We start from the raw sequence: 26,887 nt of genomic DNA on the forward strand, positions 1-26,887 counted from the left end.
AACATGCAACTTTTCAATAGTCAATATGAATACTCAATATGCATAATTCTGCATGTAATATTAAAATAATAACATAAAATTTTGAAATACACCCAAGAGAATAATTTAGACTTTATTATCAATTTAAATAAGAAAAATAACTCACTTTCCAAATTGAAAGAGACTACTATCAATTAATTCTAAAACTACACATCCAACTCCTAGTGAGTGGATTGATATTAATACAAAATAATTTTCTATACAATTTTGATTAGTATATAGGTATGTTGTAGTAAGATGGTACCTTGATGTGACCTCCAATATTTTACCATATCTTCCATATAGGGCTCAAATCATCCAGAAACTGATATATTGCCACAAAATGACATAAAAATATATGTATTGGATTGTAATGAACTTTTCTAACATTACTATTGATGTCTTCCAAATAGTCTTCTATATCATTATGTAGCATGATTGTAACAACATTCTTAATTTCATAATTCTTAATGTAATTTTGTCAAATACTAATTATAGGACCCAAATAGTAGGAATTAAGTAGAAAATAGTAATAATCCATGTTAAGTAAAAGAACTAATCTACAATAAAAATGGATGTACATGGTTTGTAATGAACTTTTCAAACATTCCCAAGGCCTTGAAAATAGTCTTCTTATTGGAAAGTTGGCTAGTATAGATGCATATATAGATGTTTACCTTTATGGAAACACTCTTATAAGGTAAGACCACATGATGTTAAATTTCAATTTTGGTTTTGGTTAATAAGAAAATTACCTAGGTATAATAGAAGAATACTATCAACATAAGTAAAGTTTTAGTCAACAAGCTTCATTAAAGCAATATATATGGCCATAATTCTAGATATTGGTAATATAGAGTCTATAGATGATAAAAGTATGTTCATCGGTATTAAGTTTATAGTTGGCATATTTTTTGAATAGAAACTATGAAGGTAGGTTTCTCGCATGAATGATATAGTATTTGGCTAAGGAATTTAATTGTCATATCAATTTAACTACTTGGAAATGTATGGATGACATCTTATATGTTAACCCTCAGTTACAAAAAATTGATAATATGATTTTGGTAAGTGTTTAATATATTTCATCACAAAGGTCAACTAGACAAGACAATCAAATGAGTATATAAGAAGGCACTTTGTATATGCAAAGAGAAACAATGATATGATTATGCTATGTTAGATTTATGTATAATGATATATGAATATATTGATGGTTATATGCGATCAGATATTGCATGGGCATGATCAAATGTGAGGAACATAACATAATTGATAAAATATTTAAGATGTTAGTATAGTCATTTTTAGTACAATATCTATATATCATGGATAGGTTTTTGTTAGTTTAGTTATTTTTCAAAGTCACCTTGATCTTGATTTTTGTACTTATTTGAAACCATTGGCTTTGATCCTCCTTTAGTCCAAATTTCCCTAAGTATATACCCTATAAATTTGTCCTAAAGACAACATGTTCCTTGGTTTTTGGTTAATCAAATCCTTCTAATTTGGTTAGTTTTGAACCTTTGAACCTTTGAAGCCATTGAATCTTTTGTACCTTTGAACCTCTTTGAAATTTTGAACCTTTTGAACCACTTTGAACTTATTATATTCCTGCTTCAGGGTAAGATTGCATGTGGGTTTTTGCATCACCATTTTGGATCATACTCAATGATCTATCATTAGGATGAGAGTGCTAAAAATGTGGCAAAATATGTTGTAGACCTAGACTTGATAAAAAGAAGAGCATACCTTCCAAAAAAGAGGTGGGACTTGGTACACACATGCAGTGGTGGTAAATAAAGTTGGACATCATGAACACCAAGGTGAACCCCAACACATCTCCTAATAATACAAGTGGGAAAAATGTAAAATAATGATGAATAAGGTAATCATGATAAAGTATGACTAGTGTAAAATCATAAAATGATAAGTGCCCATAATCAAGTATGCAATTTAAGGCTCAAAATCCCAAGGAGGGAAATCATGTATAAAGGTAATGATGATGAGGAAAGGAGAAAGGAATAAAAAAACCTCTATTTATGGCAATTATCATGAAAGGTTTTTATGTACATAATTTTTGGACAAGCAAATATTTTTGAAATTCAACCCTCAGTATTAACTCATGAGTTTTGGTAGTTTTAATAGAGATTTGTTTTCAAAGTAGTAAGTTCATTCTCATTTTAAGTATTAGCTATGGAGAGCACAAGATAGAGGGTTTACGAGGTTCAAAAAATCTTTTTACTACAAGTTCAAGGTAATTGTATGATAATTCCCCTACTCAAGCTTTTAGGTCTTAGCAATTTCTCTTTTGGCTTAGTCTAGAGTTGGGATTTTTCTTTAAGAATCAGAGAACATGAAGTCATATCTAAATTTTTTTTGGAATAGTATAAGTATGCATTACAAAGGTCCCTTATTGACTAATACAAATTTGTAGGGGGTTAATGTAGATACTTTATGTGATAAAGTATAATAAAATATAGAGGTTAAAATTCATGGGTGAAATTATGGATAGTGGTTTATTACAAGCTACATCCTTCCCCAAGCTGATATAAGCCCTGAGCTATTTCATTAGTATGTAAATCATTAGGAGATTAGATCTCAATACATAGGGAAAAATGATAGAGCCATTTCTCTCTCAATAAACCAAGATACAATTACATCTGTGTTCAAAATACCAAATGAAACATTTGCTAATTTTACTGTACCCAATCCTATGCTAAGTTTAGCTAAAACTTGACAAGAACCACTCCATTATAGCCCATTATTGGACCAAAAATTCTACAAGGGTAGTTTATAGTTCCCATAAGATCTAAATAAAAATCATATAAAACCCTATATTCATGATTTATTGGTTCTATTACATAGAGTCAAGGGTTCACTGGAGCATTGTTTTAAGGATTGGATGTATCATTTCATTGACATCATATTAGATGAAAACTCATATCTAGACTAGGCTAAAATAATAGCAGGTTCAATGAGAGGAATTGCAATCAACTCAAAATATAAAAATGATTTATTTATGTATTTCGATTGAAAGGATATTGTTGAAGTAAAAAAGATTCATGAAACCTATCATGGAACAATCATTATTTTGTCATTGATGTCAAACTTGCTACTTGTTGGTGAGACAATTGCCTACTTTGGTCTGAATGCTATCATTTGTTTGATTGATAGAGGATTTGAAAAGAAAGGATAATAAGGGAACCTAGAGAAAGGTTGAGGTATATGGTGCATAAAGAAAGACATTGATGATATAGTTTATTTTTTATCTACTTAAGGCTATAATGAAAGGATACTTGAGAAAATACTAGAAGAAGGCTAAGTAAAGAAATGTGTCTACTAAGCCCAACCGAGAAAATAGTGAAAGCCAAGTAGTTTAGTTCAGACTAAGCAGTAAGTTAGTTGAAGTTGAATGAACTTTAGTATGTGCTGAGAAAAGTTAAATCAAGTTGGTGTCGAGTAAAGAAAGTGTCAAGCAGTTGTAAAGACTTAGTGGATATCGATAAACTCAATGTTGGACAAGCATTAGAAGGCAATATTTTCCAAGCAAACATAGTGTTATTACTAAGTGCCAATAAGTTGACAAAGTTGATTTCTTGAATTGTGTGAAGCATATGGAAGATAAATATGATGAGCTAGTGGTACAAAATTTAAGATAAACCATTTTTGAGGTGGATTCAAAGAGGATTATAAAGGAAGTTTCTAAAAGGGAATAAAATGGAAAGATGGGTAGATTCAGTGAATCTAACCTAACGCTAAAATGGATGATTATGGTTAAGCAAAAAAAGACCTAAATTCTCTATTTAAGGAGATAGTAGACCAAAAGTAACTTGTCATGCATGAGAAACTGAGAAAGATAAGAAGTTTAGGGTGTTTCTTTGTATGGTGGCCAAAGCTAAGACTCTACAGTTGGCAAACTAAGAAAGAAGGCTTAAGGTGATGAAGGATTGAAGGGTGAACAAGCTATTAGAGGTCAAAAGGATGAATGCCAAGAAGAATGGAGGACTAAATGTAAGATATGTAATATGCAAGTTATTTGTTATTGTTATTAGATCAAGTCCTATTGTTACTCTCTAACAATTATATTAGTCTGGATCAATCCTTGGACTAAGGTTGACCTAATAGTCATTAGTAAATCCTTTAACAAAGTGACATTCTAATGGAATGTTCTAAAGTCCTCTAACAAGGCTCATTCCTAACATGATGATTGAAATCCTTTAACCAAGTCACATTTAATAGTGTTTATTGTAACCTTTAATAGGGTTGGCTCCTCACAAGGCTCACTTTAGAAGAGTGAAAATAGGTAGCATGTTACTAGTGGTTTTTCCCAAATTGTGTTTCCACATAAAATCCTTGTGTCAAAATGTGTGATTAATTTTGTGGTGTTGCATGTTGACATTTTTGTAAAGTTAGTTTGACTTAGGACAACAATATGCAAATGTTTAACATATTGAATGATCAATGCATTCATACAAATAAGTTGCAGTACTAAAATGTTTTATTTGTACATTTTGACCTTGGATAACTGATTCAACCCCTCTCAATTATTCTAAACTATTCCAACAAATGTCTTCCAACCTCATGTATTTTTTGGCCCATACCAAAGGTCTCACCCCTCTACTACATGACCCCTAGGCTAATGATATCTTAATATATAAATATTTTTCTTTTCTATAAAGGAAAAAAGTTTTGTATGATTATTAAAAGGTTCATTATATTTTTCTAGCAAAATTATATTTTGAATTGATATACAATACAGAGGAAAGAGTCTCATTAGAAGCATTACAATTTATTACTACTCTTGTTAGCTATTGAGTGGGTTTCTTTTTCAAGGAGAGCCCCTCCGACATTGAAAACTATTTAGGGTAGACTAGTAAACTCTTTTAGGGGTTAGAAGATAGAAGAAATAAAAATATGATGGTTTTTTTCTCTTTGTTAGTATATGCCAAATGTTATCTTTTTTTTCTTTTTTTTTTTATAGTTCTACTAGAAAAAAATCAATATCTAATATATGAAAGATCATTTTGTTATTAAACTATGAATCAATACAATATGAATGGATTTATAGAATCAATCTAGATCTATTATTTTTAAGATTGAATTGAAGAATGTTTCTTTGTGAATTCTTTCCTTGGAATTCCTACTCCATTTTGATCTTTTCTGATTAAAAAATTATTTGATTTTTGATATTACAATCACATTCTAATAAATTTTTTAATCACTAAGAACTTGAAGGGCCTTTCATCTTCTTATTTCATATATTGTTTTCATAACTATTTTTGCTGATTTCTCATATAAGAATGAGTTATGTTACCTTTTATTTTTCTTGGTTAAAAACAAGCATGTGTGTGTTGGAAATATTAGATAGGTAAGGTTACTAAGAGGGGAGAGGTGAATTAGGAACCAATAAAACTTATTCTTATTTCAATACTTAATTGGTTATATATATACACTGATCTAATTGCATGCATGAACGAATGAAAGTAGTAAATCATTCATAATAGTTTGACACAAGATATGGTAACCTAGAAACCTTCCAAATATAAAGTAAAACTGGGGTGGGGATGATACCCACAAGATTTAGTACAACAATATAAATTTGGCTGGTTAAGGCTTACAATTGATAACTTCTAATGATATGCCCTATTAGGAGCAATAAGGATAGCTAGTTCCACCTTGTTAAAGGAATTACAAAATTTACAATGAAGTGTGAACTTGATAAAAATATTTACAAAAGATTGTTAAGTCTACCTTATTAAAGGATTTAACTAGTACATCTTTTAAGATGAACTAGTGGTTGATCTTTGATCTACAACTCTAATTTGCTAGTTGAGATTCCTTTGAAATATGAAGATCACCTTGATGTGATAGATAAATCATTTTTGTTCCTTATACTACTTATAGCCTTCTTAATTCACACTTCTTCTCTTTATATTCACATCATATTCATTTCTCACTCATAATTGGATGTGATATAATACATTACATATATATCAATCCAAATCATAATACATCAAAGTCTGCTACAACATATATTTCCAATAAGATCACAAAGTTGGCTCAACTGCTAGCACTTAGGTTCTAAAGACAAACTTGGTGAGGTTCTAATACTTGGAAACCATTTTCAACACTTGACATCATCACGCTCTTGGTAGCTATAGAGGCTTAGTTCATACTAATCACTTTGAAGTAGCTTGAACTCAATCAACACTTATGTGACTCGGTGAACACTATGAAACTCAACATAAAAATTGAATCACTTTATTGACACTCAATGGTGTGGTCAACAATGACACTATGAGCTTAGTATAAACTAAATTACTTGGTTGACACTCCTTGGCCTGGTCAATATTAGATTCACATCACTAACACTACAAACTCAGTAGACACTAGAGACCACAGTTCACACTGTGCAACTCGGTTAATGCTATGATGCTTGGTTTGCACTATTATTGATCAACTCGATAGATACTGCTTGACATGAACTAAATGTAGATTCTAAAACTTGGTAGGAATTGTAGAACTTGGTAACAACTATATTGCTTGGTAATAACTGTAGCACTTAGTTAATAGTACAAATTGAAAGATAAGCTTGGTAGTAGCATAATCAATTGACTAAGTATGAGTAACTAATAAAAAAACTTGACCTTAATGTCAACAATATCCCCCTTTGGTATTAGTGACAAAAACACTTATCAATCCAAAACTGAATGCTCAAAATTTCAAGTCCAAAACATTTTTTTATCTCCATCCCATGTCTTAACTCAGTAACATACTCTTTTTTTGAGATTTTTCAAAAATTTCTTTTGTAAAAGATGTTTTTTGATTATCTCTACATGTATATGTATAATATTATGCTGCTCCCCCATACATATATAATATATTATACACATATATACTTCTCCCAATATATATACATATTTCTCCCTATTATATATATATATATATATATATATATATATATATATATATATATAATCTTCTTCCCCTTTTAACATAAATGCTAAAGGTGCATACTACATGTTAATCCCAAAATGTGACAAAACGTTAGAATGTACCTTCAAAATTAATGCCATTTTCCCCCCAATTTTCCTATAATACCTTGCTTGTATCCAATGCAATATGTAATTCTACTAATAACTCCATCATGTGATCAGCTATGGAGAAGTTTTTGTCATGGATGAGTGTCTTTGCATGTATAGTGTGTTTTTGCAATGCATCCATGTTTAGAAAAATCATGCCTTGGATTTCTACTAGTGTGGCCCTGATCCTGGCTTCTTCCCTTAATAATTTTTCTTCCAAATTTGTCAGATATCTAATCTTTGAATAGTGAACAAAACTATAGCTTGGGTCAAGTGACAATTGGTGCACACTTTCCTTCAAGTCTTCATCAATGTTAAATAGTTTATTTTTGATTCCCTAGGTGAAGATAGATGTATCAAATAACTTGCTAAATAATGAAGTTACATTGTTTGTAGATGTTTCCAATAAACTAAGAGTAGTAGACAATTCTACTTGATGTATAACAATTTTCTGAGCTACTTGTTCCAATACCTTTTTCTCAAATTTCCTCTTTGCTCTTTGCAACAACTTGTCTTGTCTATTCAGATCTTCATTGAACTTCTAGAAAAAAATTTCTAACTAAAACAAAATAGGTTTTGTACTATCAACCTCAATACTTAGTACATCTAAAAATATGTTCTTTACATCTTCAAGCACTTGGTTTTCCTTGCTCTTTTCTTCTCTAAGCTTTTATTTCTTATTTCTCTTTTGCAATAATTCACCCATAATGCTCATTTGATCAAGATTTAGAGTGTAGATATTTGAATTTGGGATAACTATATCCTCATCTAGATCAATGTCTTCTTTTTTTAATCTTTAACCTTATTTGAAACTTTAGTACTCAGTTGAGACTTGTTGTCAACTGTCCTTGTACTTGATACTAACACATTTTGAATTATAAGAACAATAGAAATAGAAGGGATAGAAAAAAAGTAGATATTACATTGATAGTAGAAATACCTTGTTGCTGTATGGCCAAATATGATGATGGTGGCACTTTCTACTTAGTAGATGAAGTGCTGATCACTTTAGTTAATATGGTACTCAGCTGAATAGGTGTAGAGTTTGGTTGGGTGCTTGGTGTTGTAGTAATTGCCACAACCAACTCAAAAGAAGCTTTCACTGAGCTTGATGTCATTAAAGCTTTGATCAGAGAATGAGGAAATAAGACCATCATTGCTGCTACAATCTTTGCTGGGTTAGTTTCTTCAATACTTTGAATCTTAGGGAGATTATCCTTTGTAGCTTCCTATTCTTCCTCATCATCTAGATTTACATCTTCTATTTCTATATCTTCTTCATCATTATTGTCATTATCTACCTTATCATTTTCATTGTCCATTCACTAACATGAACAAAAAAATCACCTATTGATGAAGTTTGTGAACATTCTTCCATGTAGTTAGTAGCTATCTTTACCATAAATTCAATGTCATTTACCAATATCATGCATGTGTTGAATTTCAGAGTGAGATTTTCTTCATTTTTCTTCATGGATTCTTTCACCTCTTTATCACTAAGACTCAACATGAGCTACCTCAGAGTTTATTCAAATATATCTTTTGTAGTTTTCTTATCATTTTCCCATCTTGTCTTGATTATTTGCATAAGCTCATTATGAATTTGTTGTACAAGTTGATTAGGAAAGTATTTCCATTTACCCAATTTTGACATCGTCATGTCTTTAACCTGCTTTTTCTCATCTACATTCCTACTTTCATATTAGAGAGATTTGAAATTTTCCATTTTAGCTCCTCCTTCAATTTCCTTTAATTTTTCCTAAAATATAGGTGGACACCTTTTGAAAATAGTTCCTTGGCATCCTCCTCACCTAACTTCAATTTCTTCCTTGATCTTGATGTCCTCCTTGTAAATACTATTGTAGATGACTTAGTAGGTCTAGTTATGATAACCTTACCTTTCCTCCTTATAGGCTCTTTTTCTTTAGACTTTATTTCTTCTACTTCATCCCCTACTACATCTTCTTCCACATCATCTCTTTTTCCTTCAGTAAACAAGAGAGAAGAACTTGCTTGTCTCAAATTTTCCATCCTCTTCTTTCCTTTATTAACTACTCAAGGAAGCTTAATTTCAAGTTTAATTCTTGTTTTGGCTTCTTCATAAGTACTAAAATATGTGGCCTTGGGATCCACATATTCATTCAATATTACTTCAATAATATCATTGGTGTCATCAATATTAACCTCATAGTCTAAAGGCTTAACCCACACCACTCTAGGTTTGACTACTTGAATGTACACTTTGTCACAGTCTACCATGAAACAAATATCATCCTTGTAGTCTTCTACAAGTTTCTTAGGTATTCTACATCTATTATTCATCTTTTCCTTGAATAAATCAAAATAGTTATCTATGATACTAACAAAGTTCTAACCCATCTCTAGTATATATTCATTAATCTAGTATAACATTGGTACATCTTTTCTCCATATGACTGAACCTTTAGAAGGGAAGAATTCTTGCACATAGAATAATAAACAAGTTAAAAGTGAACCAAACTTATATGGATTTTTCTTTGAAGTCCTAATGCTCTCCATGTTCTTGTTTAATTGATTTAGCATTAGCTCGACAAGGTTGAAGGACATGTTGTTCTTCACTACCTTGAGAGTCAAATCAACTACCTCACATGACACACTATTGAGATAAAAAGAGCTATAAATCTGATGAGTTATCACATTAATTAAAAATTTTAATTCCATGTCTTTTACATTTATGATCTTCATTCCTCTTCCATCACACTTGGCAAGAGTCTTGTTTTCCAGTTCTACCCAACTTACAGTTCTGGTAGTCTTTACTTTATTCAACATTGAGAGTCCTATGATTTGATAAATCAATTTATTTGTGATTTGAATAGGCTACTCTAACCATAATTTCCCATTGTGTACATGGCTGAGGATAAACCTTATCCATTTAATTTGAAAGTCTTGGGGCACATGCAGAATGTTTGTTAAACTCTTGGTCTCCAAATGTTGATGCTCAGATTTCAACACACCATTCACACAACTTTTCTAGAGTCTCATCCATCTCTAGGGTTCCAATTTCTTGTATCAAACAATGAAAATGTGAAAAATATCATTAATGCATGATACCTTGGGTGGAATTTGTGATTGAGCTCTAGTTGGGTCAAGTACTTGTGCAATAGTCAAACTCAATTTGAAGTCTTGTGCCTTCCAATCAACTCCTTGAACAAATATCTTAGATCCTTTTCTAGTTTTTCTACTAGAAGATGCCATTCTTAATAGATTTAATGAACACATGTAGATCTTCAACAACAAACAAACAGATCACTTAGAAGCACAAAAATCACACTTTGCAAATAGCTCTCAAACATGATGAAAATCAATTCAATTTCCTTCTTTTTAACAAATTTTCACTTTTCAATCACCATAAATGCTTGATACATTTTCTCATTCAATGATACAGTGTCATTTAATTGGTTCAACCTTAATTCTTGGTAGAATCATTCATTGCTCAATGAACTTATCATTACTCAATGTCCACACAATGTTTCACTATATCCTAACTTTGCTCAGTAGGGTCTTATAACCTGAACTAGCTCAGTAAGGCCTTGATTTTCTATAGTCACTTGGTGATCCTTTTCATCTTGAATATTGATATGGACCTTTCTTCCTTACTAGCTAGAATTGATGTGAGATGTTTTCTTCGAAATCTTAGTTCCAGTTATGTCTGGGGGAGTTCAAGTTGAAATACTTGAGTCACCCAATTCTTGAGTGATATTTACTTTATGACTCAGACTTGTATTCTTAGAAGATTTTGGCACCCATTGCTACTTCATATACTTTTTGATATTATCAGCTCTAGCTTTCTTTTCATCTTTGACCCTTTTAGTGTTCATACAATTCTTGTCAAGATGTCCAATTTCTATTCAAATGAAACATCTTCTAGTGGTGTCTCTTTTACTCATGTGATGTTTCACACAATTTGTTCCAATGTGCCAAAATTTCCCATAGTAGTGGCATCTACACCATGTGTTTTAGTCCCATCCAAATATAGCTTTCACAATATATTTTGCTAGGTTCAATATCTTGGTTTTGCATTCAGAATATTTGCGTCCTTGTTTCTTGAACTTGTGACATTTACCTTCAAACTTAGGTTTCTCCTTGCATTCACTTGCTCTATGACCATGCTTATTGCAATTATAACATATTCCATTGAATTTTTATTTACCATTACTCCACTATTTGTTTGATCTATGACCTAACTTACCATAGCGATTGCAAGTAGGTCTATGATTCTTTTGAGCTCCTTTCTTAGATGATTCACCTTGTTCTGTGTATCCTATCCCTACTTTACCTTTGTGTCTATACTGACTTTTCTCATTCAATTGGTTCATGTATTCTTGAGATTCCAACATTCTTTCATTGGTTTGATTTTTAGTATTTAGATCATTCTACAGTCTATCATTCTCTAATCTTAGATTCATGATTTCTTCACTTGTAGTAGTACGATGATCAATGAAGTTTGCTTACTGAAGGGATAGATGTTGAATTTCATCGTTCTTTTCTTCTATCTCTTCTTTGGCTTTGTCTTTTTCTTTCTTTCACATAATCTTACTAACTAAATTTCTTGTTCCCTTTTCAACTTTCTAGCTTCTTCTTGAAGATTGGAATTCTTTTCTAATAGATCCTTGATTGCTTCATCAACTTCATTTGGATTTGTTTCTAGATAGATTCATTCTTTAATATAGAGATTTTTATTCATTTATACTACAAGATCTTTTCTTCTTTTCAATGATTGAGAGAGTTTCTCCTTTACTTTCTTAGTTTACCAATAGCTAATTCCAAATTCATCTTTCCATTGTTAGAAGCTTTGTCTAGTCTATATACTTCCATTGCTTCTACTCTTTTCTCCAGCTATTATACTTCTTCTCTAAAAGCCATAAATTATGTGATACCAATTTTTGGAAATATTAGATAGGCAAGGTTACTGAGAGGGGAGGAGTGAATTAGGAACCAACAAAACTTAATCTTATTTCACTAATTAATCCTTCATATATTCTGACCTAATTGCATGCATGAAAGAATGAAAGTAGTAAAACATTCATAACAGTTTGATGTAAGATATGGTGACCTAGAAACCTTCCAAATAGAAAGTAAAAATGGGGTGAGGATGATACCCACAAGATTTAGTACAATAGCCTAAAGTTGGCTGATTAAGGCTTGCAATTGATCACTTCTGATGATATGCCATGTTAGGAGTAACAAGGACTACTAGGTTAACCTTGTTAAAGTATTTACAAAACATACAATGAAGTATGCACTCAGTAAAGAGATTTACAAAATATTGTTAAGTTTACCCTATTAAAGGATTTAACTAATACACCTATTAAGATGAACAAGTGGCTAGTCCTTGATCTATAACTCTGATTCATTGGTTGAGATTCCTTTGAAATGTGAAGATCACCTTGCTATGATAGATAAATCTTTTTTGTTGCTTATACTACTTGTATCCTTCTTAATTCACATTTCTAATCTTTATATTCACATCATGTTTATTTCTTGCTCATACTTGGATGTGATATAATACATTACATATATATATCAATCCAAATTATAATGCATCAATGTTGACTACAATATATATTTTTGATAAGATCACAATGTCATCTCAATTGTTGGTACTTAGGTTTTGAAGATAAACTCAATGAGGTTCTAATACTTAGAAACCATTGTCAATGCTCAGAGTCATCATGCTCTTTGTAGATGTAGAGGTTGAGTTTATACTAATCACTTCCAAGTAGCTTGAACTTTGTCAACACTTGTGTGACTCAGTGAACTCTGTGAAACTCAACATATAAACTGAATCACTTGGTTGACACTCATTGGCTTGGTCAACACTAACATTGTGAGATCAATATAAACTAAATCACTTGGTTCAAACTCCTAAGCTCAATCAACACTAGATTCACATCACTAATACTGTGAGATCGATAGACATTGGAGACCATGGTTTACATTGTGCAACTCAATTAATATTGTGAAGCTTGGTTTGTACTATCACTAATTTACTCAATAGATACTGCTCAGTGTGAACTGAATGTAGATTATAAAACTTGGTAGAAACTATAGAACTCAATAATGACTATATTGATTAGTAGTAACTATAGCACTTAACACTAAAAACCTAAAGATAAGCTTAGTAGTAGCCTAACCAATTGACTAAGTGTGAGTCACTAATAAACAAACTTGACCTTAATGTCAACAGTGTGTTTTAGTTTAAGGATTTATCAAATATCCAATGGGGAGGTATACCCCATAAAATTAAATGGGAAGGTAGTTATTGAACCCACCCAACTATTATGAACCTTTTTTCTATTTAGAGAAAGGGGGAATAGAGTCAATTATAAAATATTACTACAGAGAAAAAATTGTTCACTAACAAAAATTTTAGTGACTCTATTAGGGGGTCAGATAAATGATGATATGGTTTACTAAAAAGAACTCTTTTGTAATAATTAACCATGGTTATCCTACATGATAATGTTTTTCCTATATTTCAATATAATCTAGGATTTCATGACACATATGAAGATTTTATTTTTTATTTGAATTTGGTGGCTTGGAACTTGACAATAAGTGAGCAACAATATCAACAAGTGTTGAGATTCCTTCAAAGAGAAGAGGAAATAACTGAAAGATAATAAGGTATTCCTATTGTTCAAGAAAGAGAAGAGGTAGACAGCATTTCCTAGAACCCTAGTGATTAGAATATGGTCCATGATGGTTGACAAGAGGTTGACAAAAGTATAAATGGGAATATATCAAAATTTGAATATTTGGTATTTTCTATGTTTCAAAAATTTGCATTTTTAGATGCCTTTGGGATATTTTTGGGCCTTGAGAAAATTTGGAGGTCAATAATTGGATTATCTTTCCAATAGTGTAAGAGGTGTACATTTTTGAGCCATGTACTAAAAGTTATGACTTCTACAAGTATATTTAAAGTCTAAAATAAAATTTTAATAGTTTTCATATTTTATTTTGTAATAAAAATTATGTGGACCATTCATTTCTTTTCGAAGGGATGTTGGTGGCCCTTGAGATTTATCATACATTGTATAAAATTGAATGTTAATTGAAATAAACCACCTTTTGGCTTGCATAATATATTGTCCAAAAATCATTTTATTAAAATTAGAATTAACAATACCACATGTATCACACTAGGTGTTGTAATCCAGAATCATGATTTGGATTAGTGCCATTAGAGCTTGTTCACTCTTGTATGCCCCATAGAACACAACCAACCAACCAAAGATTGGGATTGGCTACTGTAATCACCTAAAAATGGTCATCTAGACTATTAGCCCCTTCTCTCAACATTTTGGCTAATTTAATTAATCATTTACCTAGATCAAATTGCTAATAATCAATTAATTTGATTATAACCTATAGTTTGATTATGTTATCCTAAGTTCATTATTTGATTAAAAGAACATGTCCCCTTTTAATTAAATAAAAAATTCCATTCTTCTAGCCCACTTAAAGTGCACACATAAATTCCTTTTTCTATTTTACAAATTAAAAGAAAAGGCTTTGTGACTTTTGTCTTATATGGGAAGTCAACTTCTATTTTATTGGTTGACTTGCTTGTGTACATTGATCACTCCTATTTTCAAACTCCACTATTGATCTTCCATCATCTTGACCTTGAACTCTACCATCTATACAACTCTAAAAGAGAGAGAGCTTTCCCCCTTAAAGGATCCATCCACCTTTTGAATATTGTTATGCTGGAGGTTTTCTAACAAGTCTCTTTGGAGCCTTTTGGAGAAATTCTCATTCCTTGTCTCATTCTATCACGACCATTGCATACTAGTTTAGAATCATCTTGCATGGTAGCTTAGTTCTTTTTAATGCAATAGTCTAGCTCACATAACATAATTATTTTGAATATTGTAACACTCTCATCCTTGCTTAACATAGTTTCATTTTGCATATTCATACTAGTTTGGTCTACATTTGCATTGCATTATTGAGGCATCCTTTGTAGACATTTTATTCTTGCATCTTGTCTTTGGAACCTCCCATTGCATGGTTTACTAGCAAGGCTCATTTAAGAGCCTTCATATTCAAATCTCACTCTTTTACACTTCATAGATAGGGAGCTCTAAGTTGACATCCAAGCATTTTGAACTCATGGGATCACTTTGATAGAATGGTTTAGAGTGTGACACATTTCTAGTGTACATTTTTGGCACCCACTGTGGGGCACAACACTTGGTTTTGTCCTTTATCTTGCTATTTTTTGTTACATTTTCTGCATGTTGTTTGAACTTTTCTTTTTTTATAGTCACAACTTTTAGGCAGTAGTTTGCTAGTTTCGTACAACATTTTTCTAACTATAGTGCGATGCTTTTTTGGTAAAAGTGTAACACGATTGTACTAAAATTTGTCACTTTGATATAATATAAAATATTGCATGAAATAAATCCATCACACTAATATATTAGAAATATTGTATGATAGACTTCCAACATAAACTATCATCTAGTTTGAACTTTCTTGTTGATTGAGTGATTAAATTAATTTCTCAATTATGCATGTGGTTTGCTAGATTTTTACATGTTTATAGTGGTTTTATAGAGGTCTATGTATAGATTACATGTTATTTTGAAGCTAACTTGTGGGGATAACAATTGTTTGTAGGGCTACCTAAAGCATAAAACCCAAACTTGGTTGTATTTCTTTTATTTCATGTATGGAAATATTACTAGTTGTTTCATTTCCATAGGCACATTAAACTTGCAATTAAGGCCCTTTGGTGATAGGAGAGTATGTTCTTCACCCTTGCGGTGAATGAGAAATCTTGACTGACCTTTGGATTTTGAGAAAAAGAATATTAATTAAAGCTTTTTGGCATGTTTTGGGGAAGCAATCAAGATAGGAGAGTATGCTCTTTACCCTTGTGGTGAATAAAAAATATTGACCCTTGAGAGTGGATCCCATCTATGGTAGTTATAATCCTCTAGAGAGCCTAATCTTGGACAACCTAAGAGGGATGACCCAAGTGGGGAAATCCTAATACCTAGTTCTTCCAACCCACTATAAACTCAAGGCTATCAAGGACACAAAACCTTGTTAGAAGTATTATTTGTCTTCACTTAGTGAGATTGCTTGTGGGATTTCAACCATAAGGAGATCACTAGGCAAGAATTCTTAAAGTGCTCTTGTGATTGCGAGGTCTGTTACCCATCACAAGGTGGGGTGTCCCTTAATTGGGTACAAGAGGAACATTATGAATGCAATTCCTTTCTAAACAACCTAGGTTAGTAGCTACCTTATTTTGCTGCTCAACTTCTTGGTGCAAGGATCAATCCTAGTGGACTACCCAGATCACCCCATGATTTTACACTCACCATCTCTATTCCCTTGGTTATGCTTATGGAATTTCCATGAAAAATCCAATATGGGCAACCACATGGTGTGAAGAAAAGGAGTATCAAGCATGGTCCAAGTTGTTGAGTAATGAACCATGACTCTAAGGTAGATTGCTTTGCTAATATTTTTGAATATGTTGACCTATCTAAATGTTCTTATAAATCAAACATCTTAGTAAAATTGGTAGGAAGGCTCTTTTGATACCACAAATGTGAATTGGTAAGGTTGTTTTTACTTTTGTTTAATTGTTTGAGACATGTTAAAAACCCCTACTATTTGCAAACCTTGTTGTTACTCAACATGAACTAAAACCTAAAAATGTCTAGTCCTAAAACTATCTAACTTTCAAATTGAAACACAAAAATATGGAGTCAAAACTTGTCTTTTTTGTTTACACAAAACTGGCACTTTATCACACATTATCTAGAGAAATATTGCGCAACATTTTTTTTCAAAATTTGTGTTACCTTGCTATTATAGATTCTATCACCCCAATAAAAATTTTTCATCCTACCTTGTGTGAACTATAGCCCAAGAGGAAAGTGTCACACTGATATTGTAAACTATGTCATACAATATATTGTGTTGTCCTGCTATCACCTAGGTTTTGAAAGAATATCGCCTGAGCCTTTTTGCTATCAAAACAAAGTCTATGTTATGCCTTTTTCTGATCTAGGGTCTTGTCACTTGAGTCCTTCTTGGTCCTGGTCACACATTTGTATGTTAGGTGTTGTCCAAAGTTGAAAAAGATGGGTTTAGTCTATCATATGTAAGCCTCAAAATATAATTAATGATTGCTTGTCAAAATCTAGTTACCATTTTATGCTAGCTATCTGCTATTGAGATTCTTGTTCACTTGCTTAGCTTGAGTCTCTAGTGCTATAAATTCTTGAGCACCTTTGACAAGCCATCTATTCTACCTTGAAAAGTGATTATTCTTGATTATAAGAGCTTCAAATTTGAAACACTTCTCTTATTCTATTAAGCAAAGACACATTCTTACATGTCGATCACAACTAGGTTCCAAGTTGGTAACGGTAGTCATTACCCTTTTATATTCAAATATTTAGAGACTCCACCTAGGCATCCTTGTAGAAAACCTTATGTTGAAGATCCTGAGTATAGTCAAGCATAGATGACCAAAATTCAACACAATCCACTTTACAATTTTGAGAACCCATTTGGTACACCCTTTGACATAGAAAGACTTTTGAAAATTATTTGTGCTAGGGAAAGAATTGATCAACAAGTTCAAGCTAACCATCATACATAATAATGAAACTAAAGGAAACTATTATCACATTCCTTTTGACCAAATTCCCATCAGTGGCAACAATGTAAATCACACACCTTCAAGGACTCCTAGAGTCAACATGAGAGCATGTCCATCACCACCTAGACAATCAAAATCACATCATGAGAGCGAGGAGGAGATCATTAGTGAGGATGTTGTAAGGTTTCAACCAGATGAGCTCACTCAAAAACTAATGCTAAAAGCTTTGGAACAAAATGGGGATCAATACTTTAGTATATGGCAACAAATTGATGGAAACTCCTCCAAAATTTTGATATGCAACAAATATTCCAAAAAAAAGAACCTACTAAGGCTGAAATCTTGAGAGAAGAAATGCAAGAACTAAGGAAACAACTTGTACAATTGCAAACTTCCAAAGAGCCACCTAAAACTTCATTCATTGAATCAATATGTGCACTTCCATTTGATAGGAGTTTATACATGACTCCATTTCATAAGGATATAGAGGTTCCTAAGTATGAAAAATACAATAGAAATGGTGACCCTCATGATCATGTGAGACATTTCTATGCTATTAGTATCGATTTTATGCATGAAGACTCCTATCTTATGAATTTTTTTCCTAGAAGTCTAAGAGGGAAAGCTATGGATTGGTTTAAAAAGTTGACTCCCCCTCTCAAAAAATTTGAGAAAATTGCACAATTCTTTATCCAAAAATATTCTTACAACATTCAACATCTAGTAATCATGTTGGACTTATGCCAAATTAAACAAAAACAATGAGAACTTTTTGAAATATACCTTCAACGATGGAGATCCCTATACTCTAGGTACCCTTGGCAAGTTCCTAAAGCTAAGAAAATTGATATTTTTGTCAAGACACTTGTACCTGAGTTATACTTTGACTTAAGAAAATAGTTCTTCAAATCCTTTAATGCAATGGTTGAGAGTGCATATTGCATTTAGGATGTTGCTATCAAGAAGGGTGACATTGTTGTGAAAAAAGTCAAAAATAACAGTAGAAATGCTAAAGACAAAGGAAAACCTTGGAATAAAATAAGGTATGTTGTCAATGATAGAGTAGTGGACACTCATAAGGCCAAGGAACCTGGGTTTAACCTTTCTAATGCTATCTATACTACAAAAAAACAAGAAGGTTTGAAACCACAAACATCTAACAAGAGCTCTAAGTTTACTAAAAAAATACGTGTTTATACACCAAGGGTTGAGCCTTATGAAGTGGTTTTAAAAAATTTAATTGAAAAAAAGCTAGTTAATTTACTAGATAATTTATGTGCCTATGACTCACCTGTCAAACCCCCATAGTGGAGAGAGGATCACATTTGTAGTTATCATTGAAGGAAGGGTCAGAAAATTGAAAACTATTTCAATCTCAAAGATGTAATTCAAGATCTCATTAAGGCTAGTAAAGTTGTCACAGATGGCCTCATTAAAAATTATGACCACAAATATTTTAAACAACCCTTGCTAGATTATGAGAAAGGTGGAATCTCCAAGGCTCCTAAGAAGAATCATGATGCTAAGATCAGCTATGCCTATGCTGACATAGATAATGATATAGGCATGCTTGAGCCCATTGAGTATTTATGAATGACAAGTTCTAATGATGACAACCAACCTAAGGATGAGTGACCTAAAGTTGTCCTTAAAATGTGATATGTTTCACAACACCATAATGACACTAGACCTAAGGTGATACTCCAAGTGGCCAAATGAAGCTCTTCATAGAATGAACTACTAAACACCATTAATAGGGGAAATCTAAAGTTGTCCTAAAAGCTGCTCATGATCCTATGAATGCTTCATCTTCTAAACAGCCAACTAATTCCAAGATCTCCAACTATGACCTTGTTAGCCAACTACAACATACACTAGCTCAAATTTCCATTTTTGAGTTGTTATAATTATCCCATTTAGACATGGATATCCTTGAAAAAGCTTTACGTTTTGCCAAAATTCTAACTTATATTGATGTGGAACAATTCCAAGATATGGTGAACCATATATCTTCACCTCACTACCTCAAATTTTCTAAAGAATATGACCAAGCTCTTAGTTATCCCCACAACTTGACTCTCCATTTTGAAGTTCAAATCTTCTATACTCAAGTTTGTTGAGTCTTGATAGAAAATATTGTCAAGTTGAACATCATTTCATTCAATGCAATCCAAAAATTAGGCTTGTCTAAATTTTCCATTGATCCTAGGTGTAAGGTCATTATAAAGCCCATGATGAGGTCGAAAGACCTTCCAAAGGTCTCATTTTGCTTCCAATCAGAGTTGATCTAGTTGAGAAGGATGTCATTTTCCAAGTCCTAGACATACCACTTGCATACAATTTGTTGTTGGCACAACCGTGGATTCATGACATGTAAGAAGAATTTTCTACATATAATCAATGCACGAAGTTCCCTTTTAATAGTACTAAAATAGTCATCCCTAGTAAAAACTCAATGTCTATCAACACATTATCTACTATAGAAACACTGGTTACACATAATTTCTCTTCTCATGAGTTGATGCCATCCTTTCTAGAGTGTGAACAAAAATTGACAATGATGAGCCTTGGTATGGGAAAATACACTCTAGACTCTATTGCTACTTTACCTATTTCCCCTTGGTTTTATGGGAAACCTTCTACTAAAAATAACCCTTCTACTTCTACAATGACTCTTTTTGGCACCTTTGTACAATCCTTAGTTACCCTAGAAGTAGAAAAAGAAGAAAAAGCAATTAAATATTGGATATATAGAGAAGAGGAAGATAAGAAGGATGTCACAGTCACTACTCCCATTTCTCCTAAACACTATGGAAAAGGATATAAATTTCTTACAAACATGGGCTATCAGGGCCATGGCTCCTTAACTAGTAATACAAAGCTCTAGTGGAACCTATAAGTCATAGTCGGGGTCGTGGCACTTGAGTTACTACTAGCCTAGGTTTTGGGTTAGAAGATGACATACCAACATTTGATCAAAGAGAACCCATGTCTAGTGAATTAGAGGATGATGATCATCCTTTTGTTGCTACCACTTTGCAAGATGAGGACTTTATGCCTATAACTTCTCTCCTTTGGGGAGAAGAAACACTAGCAACTAGTAATTATGTTGAAGCTTCCACTTCTCAATAGTGAGAACAAGATGAATCAGACCATGAAGACATGAATAGAGGATGAATTAGAGAAAATATTGATTGTCTAATTGTAAGAGATCAAAGTACATACTCTCATGAGTATGAATGGGAAAATCTGTCAAATGCATCTTGTAAACTAGGAGTGGATGTCATTCACTCCTATACAACCCAACCAAATGTAGTTGAAAAGTCTAGTATATGGCTAGATGAGTTTGGCTTACAACATGTTTTAGTGGATCACACTAGCCCCTCTAGGTCTATTCCTGATTTGGTTTCATTTACAATGTTCACTATAGGCTTGGCTTTGCATGTCATCAAAGATTACTTTTTTCGTATTAGTAACCTTGAAGCTTCCAAATAACTCACAGTGATTCACCCTAATCTTATAGATTGGTTAGTTCAAAATCATAGACTTGAAATACCATCTTTTTAAAATGACTATGAGATTACTTGTTACCTAAATGCCATTGGACCTATCACTTTTTCCACTAGTGAACCCATGGTTAATATGATAGAATTAGATATAAAGTATCTCAATCATAAAATTAGAAGAAAAAACAATTGGTTAGATGGAAAAAACCACATTGTGGCAAAATCTGAACCTAAAAAGGGTAAAAAATATGTATCTAATGGTGAAAATGTCCTTGAGGCACCTTCAGATGAGGTAATTGGTAGTCTACCAAGCTATTTTCATGATAGATCTTCGAATCTCATCAAACCAACATAGCCTCTCAACTTGGGGGCAAGGAATCTCCTAAAATTATCCATGTGGCTCAGTCATTATTAACTAAGGAAAATGAGAATTCTGCCAAATTCTGTCAAGACAAGAAGATCAATTTTGCATGGTCATATTCAGATATGCGAGAGCTTGGCATAGATCTTATCATGCATCATTTATCTATCTCTCCTGGTGTAAAATCTATTAAAAAAAACTAAGAAAGATGCATCCATGCATAGCCCTATTAGTCAAAGTAGAGCTGGAAAAACTCCTAAGTGAAAAATTTATCAGAGCTATTGACTATATGAAATGGATTTCCAACATTGTACCTATGTCTAGACATGATAAATCCATCCAAGTTTTTACTAATTTTAGAGATCTAAACAAAGCATGCCCCAAGGATGAATTTATGCTACCAAATGTAGACATGATAGTGGACATGACAGTGGGTTACAAAATGTACTCCCTCATGGATGACTTTTTAGAGTATAATCAAATTAAGATTGCTCCAATTGATCAAGAGAAGATAGCTTTTACATGTGCCTAGGGTACTTTTTGCTAGAATGTCACTGCCTTTGGGCTCAAAAATGTTGTGCTACTTATCAAAGAGCAATGATCACTATCTTCCATGATATGATGCATAAAAATATGGAAGATTATGTTTGATATTGGACCATATGGAATGATTTCAACTTAGATTGAACCCAAAAAAGTCTATCTTTGGTGTCACATCTAGAAAATTGCTAGGCTATATTATCTAAGAAAAAGGAATTGAGGTTGATCCTAAAAAAGTCCAAGTTATCATGAAAATGCCTCATCCAATATATGGATGTTACTATAAAAAAGGGTGACATTATTGTGAACAAAGACAAAAATAACAATGGAAATGGCAAAGACAAAAGAAAACCTTGGAATAAAAATAAGTATGTTGTCAATGATAGAGTAGTGGACACTCCTAAGACCCAAGAACTTATGTTTAACCTTTCTAATGATATCTATGCTACAAAACAACAAGAAGTTTTGAAACAAAAACACTTGATAACGGCTCTAAGTTTACCAAAAAATGACATGTTTATACACCAATGGTTGAGCCTTACAAAGTGGTCTTAAGAAACTTAATTGCAAAAAAGTTGGTTACTTTACTAGATAATTCCCGTTCCTATGACCCACCTGTAAAACCTCCATGTGGAGAGAGGATCACATTTGCAGTGATCATCGAAGAAAGGGTCACAACATTGAAAACTATTTCAAGCTCAAAGATGTAATTCAAGATCTCATTGAGGTTGGTAAAGTTGTCATAGATGGCCTCATTAGAAATTTTAACCATAAAGCTTTTAAACAACCCTTGCTAGAATATGAGAAAGTTAAAACCTCCAAGGCTCCCAAGAAGAATCATGAGACAAAGATAAGCTATGTCTATGTTGACACAAACAATTTTATAAGCATGCTTGAACCCATTGAGTATTAATGCATGGAAAGTTCTAATGATGACAACTAACTTGAAGATGAAAGACCCAAAGTTGTCCTAAAAATGAGAAATACTACCCAACACCATAATAACACTAGACTAAGGTGATACTCCGAGTGGTTGAATCTTCCTCCTCACAAAGTGAACCACTTAACACTATCACTAGGGGGTAATCTAAAGTGCTAAAGTTTCTCATGATCCTAAGAACACATCATCTTCTAAAAAACCAACTACTTACAAGATCTCCAACTATGACCTTGTCACCCAACTACGATGTACCCTAACTTAAATTTCCATTTTTGAGTTATTCAAATTTTCCCCTTTGCACAAGGATATCCTTGAAAAATATTTATATTCTACCAATGTTCCCATAGATATTGATGCAAAACAATTCCAAGACATGGTGAACCATATCTGTTCACCCCACTACCTCACTTTTTCTAAAGAAGATGACCGAGCTCTTAGTCATCCCCACAATCTTGGTCTCCATGTTAAAGTCCAAATATTTTATACTTACATTTGTCAAGTTTTGATAGACAATGGTATAGGGTTGAACATCATTTCCTTCAATGTGATACAACAATTGGGCATGTTTGAATTTTCCATTGCCCCTAGATGCAAGATCACTATAAAAGCCTATGATGAGGTAAAAATACCTTCCAAAGGTCTTATTGTGCTTCCAATCAAGGTTGGATTTGTTGAGAAGGATGTCATTTTCCAAGTCTTAGACATGCCACTTGCATACAATTTTTTTTTGGGATGACAATGGATTCATGACATCCAAGTAGTCCCTTCTACATACCATCAGTGCATCAAGTTCACTTTTAATGGTACTGAAGTAGTTGTCCTTGACAACAACTCAATGTATATCAACACATTATCTACTACAAAAACACTAGTTCCACATAATCGCTCTTCTCATGAGCTAATATTGTCCTTTATAGATTGTGAATAGAAATTGAAAATGATGAGCCTTGGTATGGGTGAATACACTCTAGACTCTATTGCTGCTTTACCTATTTTCCCTTAGTCTTATCGAAAACCTTCTACCAAAAAGAATCCTTCTTCTTTTTCAATGACTCTTTTTGGCACCTTTGTGCAATCCTTAGTTCCCCTAGAAGTGGAGAAAGAAGAACAATAAATTAAACATTGGATCTATAGGGAAGAGGAAGATAAAGAGGAAGTCACACTCACTACTCCCATTTCTCCTAAACACTATGGAAAAGGATATTAATTTCTTTCAAAAATGGGCTATCAAGACCATGGGTCCTTAACTGGTAATAAAAAAGTTCTAGTTGAACCTTTAACTCATACTAAGGGTCGCAACACTCAAGATACTGCTGGCCTAGGTTTTGGGCTAGAAGATAAAATACCAACATTTGATCAAAGAGCACTAATTTCTAGTGAATTAGATGATGATGATCCTCCCTTTTTTTTCCAGTTTGTAAGATGTGAACTTTATGCCTATAACTTCTCTCCTTTGGGGAGAAGAAACACTAACTACCAATAATGATGCTGAAGCTTCCACTTCTCAACAACCAAAACAAAATGAATCAGACCATAAAGACATGATTAGAGGATGAAATAGAAAAAATATTGCTCATCTAATTTCTAGAGATAAGAGTATAGAATCTCACGAGTATGAAAGGGAAATCCTATTAGATACATCTTGTGAGCTAGGAGTGGATGTTATTCAGGCCTATGCAACCCAACTGAATGTGATATGCCCTCTCAACCATTGCACTAAAGGATGTCAAAAAATATTTTCTTAAGTCAAAGTATAACTCAAGCACAAGTGTGTTGAAAAAAATGTCAATTTTCTTAGCTTTGTGAACTTTTTGAGAGTACCTAGAGTATAAGGATCTCCATCATTGAAGGTATGTTGCAAAAAATTCTCCCTACTTTTGTTTAATTTGATATAAGTCCAACATAGTTATAGGATGTTGAATTTTGTAACGGTATTCTTGGATAAAGCATTGTGCAAGCTTGTCAAATGTTTTGAGAAGGGGAGTCAATTTTGTGAACCACTTCATAGCTTACCCTCTTATACTTCTAGGAAACAAGCACATAAGATAGGAGTCTTCATGATTGAAATCCATGCTAATACCATAGAAATTCCTCAAATGATCATGAGGGTCACCATTTCCATCATATTTGCCATACTTAGGAATTTCTATATCCTTAGGAAATGGAGACATGCATAACATCCTATCAAATGGAAGAGCACATATTGAGTCAATAAATGAAGTTTTAGGTGGCTCTTTGGAAGTTTGTAATTGTGCAAGTTGCTTCCTTAGTTCTTCAATTTCTTCTCTCAAGATTTCAGCCTCGGTAGGCTCTTGTTTTAAAATTATTTGTTGCACATCAAAATCTTGGGGAAGCTTCCATCATTTTGTTGCCATTTACTAGAAGTATTGATCACTATTTTGCTCTAAAGCTTTTAGCATTAGTTTTTGAGCAAGCTCATCTTGTTGAAATCTTACAACATCCTCACTAGTGATTTTCTCCTCACTTTCATGATGTGATTGTGATTGTCTAGGTGGTGATGGATATGCTCTCATGTTAACTCTAGAATTCCTTGGAAATGTGTAATTTCTATTATTTCCACCGATGAGAATATTGTCAAAAGGATTACGATAATATTCTCTTCTAGTTTCCTCATTGTGTGTTTGGTGGTTAGCTTCAATTTGTTGCTCCATTCTTTCCATAGCATGGATAATTTCTAAAAGTCTTTCATTTTCATGTGCTTGCTCTTCTAAGTAGCATTTAATTTTGTCAAGATGCATGTTGGCCAAAGTTTTTTCACTCGAGGGTGTGTCAAAGGGTGTTCTAAATCAATTCTCAAAATTGTAAAGTGGATTGTGCTAAATATTGGATGTCTATGCTTGACTAGAATCAGGATCTTTGACACAAGGTTGTCTACGAGGATGCCTAGGTAGATTCTCTAATTATTTGAAAATGAAATGGGAATGACTACTATTACCAACTTGGAACTTAGTTGTGACTGACATGTAAGGTTGTGCCTTTCCTTAATAGGATGACATAAGTGTTTTAGATTTGAAGCTCTTAAAATCAAGAATAATCACTTGTCAAGGTAGAATAGATGGACTGTCAACAGTTCTCAAAAATTTACAACACTAGCGACTTGAGATGAGCAAGCAAACAAGAAGCCCAATAGTGAATAGCTAGTATAGAATGGTAGCTATATTTTGATGAGTGATAATCAATGACATTTCAAGACTTACATTTGATAGACTGAACCCATCTTTTCAACTTTGGATAGCACCTAACATATAGATGTGCGACTAGGACTAGGAAGGACTCAAGCAACAAGACCCTAGATCAGATAAAGAGGAACATAGACCCTATGTTGGTAGCAAAATGTCTTAGGCAATATTCTTTCATAACATAGGCAATAGTTGGACAACACAATATATCATGTGATATAGTTTGAAATACTTGGGCAACACTTTTCTCTTGGGTGACAGTTTGCACAAGGTGGGAAAAAATAATTTCATATAGTAGGGTGATAGAATTTATAATATTAAGGTGACACAATTTGTAAAAATAATTTTCACTCAATATTTCTTCATAGAATGTCTGATAAAGTGTTATTTTTGTGATAAAAAGACAACTTTCCACTCTAATTTGTAGTGTTTCAGTTTAATAGTTAGATAGTTTTTAGATCAAACATTCTTAGATTATAGTTGGTGTCAAGTAACAACAAGGTTTGCAAATAGTAAGGGTTTTTAACATGTCTCAAATAATTAAACAAGGGTAAAAACAACC

This window comes from Cupressus sempervirens, chromosome 9 (assembly GCF_028749045.1).
Source record: "Cupressus sempervirens isolate cs-2001-9-10 chromosome 9, ASM2874904v1, whole genome shotgun sequence".
In the NCBI taxonomy this organism is placed as follows: Eukaryota; Viridiplantae; Streptophyta; class Pinopsida; order Cupressales; family Cupressaceae; genus Cupressus; species Cupressus sempervirens.